Source organism: Aplysia californica, unplaced genomic scaffold (genome assembly GCF_000002075.1).
Source record: "Aplysia californica isolate F4 #8 unplaced genomic scaffold, AplCal3.0 scaffold01322, whole genome shotgun sequence".
Classification (NCBI taxonomy): Eukaryota; Metazoa; Mollusca; class Gastropoda; order Aplysiida; family Aplysiidae; genus Aplysia; species Aplysia californica.
In genome coordinates this window covers 109,499-114,673 of record NW_004798592.1, presented here as the reverse complement: position 1 = coordinate 114,673, position 5,175 = coordinate 109,499, and the positions used below count along the sequence as shown (strand labels likewise).

At 40.5% G+C, this 5,175-nt stretch overlaps 1 long non-coding RNA gene across 1 annotated transcript in view; it reads right to left on the bottom strand.

The window, feature by feature from the left end:
• Positions 1-1,008: 1,008 nt before the first annotated feature.
• LOC106013822 overlaps positions 1,009-5,175 on the bottom strand; it is a 69,085-nt gene continuing 64,918 nt past the window's right edge. Inside the window, exon 3 of the long non-coding RNA XR_001185442.2 lies at positions 1,009-1,939. This is a non-coding gene — a long non-coding RNA (uncharacterized LOC106013822). The remainder of the gene's footprint in view (positions 1,940-5,175) is intronic.

Sequence of the window (5,175 nt, the reverse complement as noted above, 5' to 3'; positions counted from 1 at the left end):
GGGGAAATGTGCCAGATGTATTGCCTTTCGGGTCGTCTTGCTGTTTCTTTGGAGTATCTGACACTATGAACAACTAACTAAAAGCGTCCTTAAGCATGGAAGCAAAGAGAAAATAGTTGAATGTGCTTTACGCTTGTTGAGAAGACTATAACTGTTCACTTTTCAAAAAAAGGCTTTTTACGATGCAGAACAGAATAAAAAAGACTGTAAATTATACTACATTAGCCCACTTTATATATACATGAACATCTTTAAATAAACGAGGATTCAGTTCAACAAAAAGGGAAAAAGCTTCATTGTCGCTTTTAAAGACAAGCGGGCTAGCCCAGATATCGGGGGTTTCTAGAAACCTTGACCTACACCAAAAATTGACATTGCCCTACCTATAGGAGAATTTGGTTTTATTGGTGTGTATATTTCTTTGGTTATAGAGAAAACTCTCCTTGTCTTCTAAAAAAAAATGAACAAAGGTCCAAAAACTTTACCTTCGATTTTCTCAAAACAACATTTTTCGGGATAGCCCCCGTGAGCTTAAAGGCGACCAATTCGATCAGCCATTTTCGATCACACATATCCCTCTGACCTAGCGACTCTCACTTCTCATTTCTGTACGGCCTTACCTCAGGAGATGTGAGTCCTTCCGGTTGTGCCATGGGTTGCTGTCATGGCTGCGGTAATTTTTCTTCAGCAACGGGGCACACAGCTTGTTCCCCATGGCGGTCCTGCTGATCTATGGTCACGTGATAAAGACGTCACGTCGAAAAGATGAAAAGAAAGCTACATATCCGATGCAACGATTTGTAAACCAAAACAAATCGCCCTGCCCCTCAGCGAAATACCACGAACACACAAAGAAGATTCACATTTCGAGGTAGATGTTCCACTCCAATAATCCAGTAACTCTTCAGAAAACAATAATCCTTATTTGAATCTCCAAACGAAAAGAATGATTCAGGCAGGCTCGTAGGTTTATGGACACTCCTCCATTAAATAATAACAGAAATCTTATCGTCGCGCTTCACTGTGATATTCCACGTCCATTAGAAACTTGTACAATAGAACACAGTAGTATCCAAATTTAGATGGTGAAGTTTCCAACGAGTAAACTGAGCAATCACAATTGACAGGAAACTTTCCTAGTAGGTCACAACATAGCACGTCCTACAGAAGTAGAGTAAAAGAACAGAACCGAAAAATGTATACAATTTCTTTTTCCTTTCCTCGTAAACAACAAAGAAAATGCACTGATTTTGCCAATTCAACTTCACTACTTATTACCCAAATAGTACGCACTATATACTGACAGGGTATTAAGGATGTGTCATTTTTGTAGGAAGATTAGTGTTAGTTCGGTCGGCAAAAGAGAAGCAAAACGAGGAAGGGAGACAGAAATGACACGCTTAAAGCAGAAAGTTTTGTTAAACATGCATAAGTAGAATTAGTCGCGTCGGTAATGTAGACTGAAACCGAACTTCACCAATAACACTGAGCATGTAACACTGGTGTTTTTCTCACATAGGATTATGACTATCTTTCTGAAACACTGGCGAAAAACAGATACATTATGTTTTACTTCATAAATCCTAGGTGGAAATGAAACAGATCTCGCTGCCTTGATGTGCGGATATGGAAATATTCCAATCTCCTTTTCAGCTTGATTCTGCTGGTACGTGTGAACGGCGCACACAAAGATCCAAAATGCATGAGGAATCTTTCTTTAAATGTAAACCAGTATTGAATAAAATTTACTCAGCATAAATATGCCGTCTCAGTTGATCTTTTTTCGACTCGTGTCTCAAACAGCTGAAAACGAAACAAGTTCGAGATACAACTTTCGAAGAGTAGACCTGCTCGGTAAAACGTTCATCCAAATTTCTGTTTCACCTCTTCATGATCCCAAGAACAGTTGTTGGCTGTTTTCCTTCGATGCAGTCCGTATCTGCGAAAGACAAAAGATGTGAATGAAACAAAACGCTATTCACCTACACTTGTCAATAAAGAAATGAGAAGTTAGAAGTTTCGCACAATCGAAAATCCATTTTTGGAATTGTATAATATCCTTTTTTTTCTTTATTTCTGAAAAAGGGGGAGGTGGGGGTAACTTAAAAATGATGAAAGCCATTTAAGGCTAAAAAATTGGAACACAAATAGCATCTTACACTTATATATGAACAGAAACAATATTAATAAAAATGTAGATCATTTTTACAGCACCTATTCCCGAGTGCACTCGTCTCAAGGCGCTCTACATCAATTCAAGTTCAAAGAATAAAAGAACAAAAACATTAATAAAGGTGAAAGATATTCCGAAGGCCATCTCCAACGTCTCGCCCCTTTTTTAAAATCCATTCTTAAATATAGAAACTTAGGGGGGGGGGTGGGAGGAGGTGTAAATTATAGTAAAACAGGAAGGTAAACAGAGATATTTTAGCATAATTAATGGAACTGCCTGGACAGTTTGACGAATTGATCACTCTCTGATACTATCAGACCAAAAGAAAAGAAAACCATACAAATTAACCCCCACCCCTACACCTACCCCAACACACACACACACACGCACACGCACACACACACACACACACACACACAAACACCTACACACGCGCGCGCGCGCACACACACACACACACACACACACACACACACACACACACACACACTCAATTAATGATGCATGCCAGATCCAACGAGATAAAAAAAAAGAAAAATATTGATTACGAAAATATTGATAAACGACCGTGAATTTCATTACACCCACAGGAGTATTGAGCGTGTACTTTTAGCGAGATCCTTGTATCTTTACTCGTATTTGCATTTATTAAGGTTTTACATCCCCATCGACTACCGGACTCGTAATCGTGACATTCGCCGGTTCGGGGGTTCGAGCCTCAGCTCGGTCCGACGTTGTGTCCTTGGGAAAGGCACTTAACACGAATTTCCCACTTGGCTTGGTCCTTTCGGAGACGGACGTTAAACTAGGAGGCCCCGCCTCTTAAATGACCTAATAGTGTTGATAGGAGCGTTAAACCCATATCATTTCACCTTTTCATCAACCCCATCGACACAATTTATATCACTTGGGAGGAGGGCTTCCAGTTTCCACCCTGCGTGTCAGGTTCAGGCCGGGCTGAGAGGGATACAACGTCCCAGTACACCGGCCTAGTGGGTGGTTGGCGGGTGCTCTGGTGTGGTTTGCTTCTTCTTTCCTATCAAACATCTATCGTCCTTATCTCCCCTTCTTCGTTTTATGGTTGTTACTCTCTTGTAACAGCTCTAATCTTCAGGAGCTCATATGACCTTATGCAGTTGCGAGCTCCGTAAAACCTCTACTAAAACTAAGACTAACACCGGCCTAGATACTCGATAAAAATTCTTCGCACACGGGACTCGAACTTTGGTCGTCTGCGTGCAACGACGGGGCTCCTAACCGCTACACGACAGACGCCAGATGTAATCCTTGCATGGCAGGGTTCAATGTCGCATGAGTAAAAAAATATATATATTCATAAGTCCTTACCCATGCTGTACTCACAGGAATATTTGAGCCACCAGCTTCACTGGATACTGAGTGGGGGTATTTTTGTTCAGTTTTGGTAAGTGTTTTACGGTACTCGCAATTGTATAAGGTCATATATGAGCTCGCTAGACACTCTGAACATATTCAGTTTGATAGAAATTAATTTTGAATTTTGCCCGGGGGGCAGCCGAAGCCTACTCTTATCTTTTAAGACCATCAAGGGATTTTTAACGTGCGCAACTTGCACACGGAACCACCGAGATTTTTTTCACCATTTTCCGAGAACGCTAGGTGTTAGATCATACCTAATCAGAGGTGGGACTGAAAGTCTGCATTAAGAAGGAGCCAAGGAGTAGCAGTAGAAAGACATCAGAGAGAATCAGAGGCCTAGAGAACGGGGCAAAGAGAAAAGGGGGGGGGGGGGGGGAGGGGGAGGAGAAGGGGGGGGGGGTAGAAACAAACACACAGACAGACAGGGGGGTAGAAAGTGGAGACGAAAGCAGATGACAAAACATGATTAGGGAACAGGAAAGGTGAAAGGAGAATTTTTTCGAGGGAAGAAAATTTTCGTTGGTGTCAGGTTTCGACCTGGGGCCTATTGAATGAGAGCCGAACACTATATCTCTCTAGAACAGGGAGAGCCGTCAGGGTATTTTTGAAAGAATAAAGTCAGTATGAATGTTTCTTCAAGACAGTTGGACCTGTACAGGACGATTTCTCATTGTCAAGTGGAAAAGCGGTTATCTCAGACAGATGGTTGTCTTGGACAGTGTCTTCTTTTTTAATAGCAGAGGGTTTTACGGCGCTCGCAACTGCATAAGGTCAGTGTCTTCTTCACACATGTAACTTTTCTATTTTAGTGTTGTATTTTGTTTGGTTTGGTTTTCGGATTTCTTTATTCAGTTCTGCTTTGTTTTTGCTTGTTTTGTTTTTGTTTGTTGGTTGTTGTTGTTTTGTTTTTTTGTATTTTTTTGTGGGGGGGGGTGTTTTTTAAGGGGCGGTATTTTGACACGGATAGGTAGGTGGTGAGTCACAATAACATCCCCAGCCATCCGGAAGATCAATCAGTGGCTTCTAGTGCTTAATCATCTATTAATCCGCCTCCGCTTCTAGGTCCGTGAGTATCCTTCAAACGTTTCTAATCAGGTAACGACCGAATACATCAATAGTTTAGAGCCTCATCTTCTTCAATTTGGAGATAAGTTTCGTATTTTTGAAAAATAACCAACCTTTCTATGATTTTAAATATAAATGATTCGACTAATAAAGAGTCTTCGCAGATTTCAGGAGAGTTTTTTTTTACATTGGATCAATACGCAAAGGTGATTACGGTCTGAAATAAATTCTGTATTAAATGGATACTCATCTTGTCATCAAATGAGGAGGAGATTAGAGGGTTTTTTTTAAAGAGAATGCAAATGAAGGTCGATGAGAAGTTTTTGTTATTGTGGTGGAGATTGTAGCGTTGTTGTTGTTTTTGTTTGTCGTTTTTGTTTATCAGTTTTGTTAGGGGGGGGGGTGTTTGTGTTTTCGCTTTTTTCTGTTGAGCGTGCTTCTAGACAACAAGATAGATAGATAGATAGATAGATAGATAGATAGATAGATAGATAGATAGATAGATAGATAGATAGATAGATAGATAGATAGATAGATGA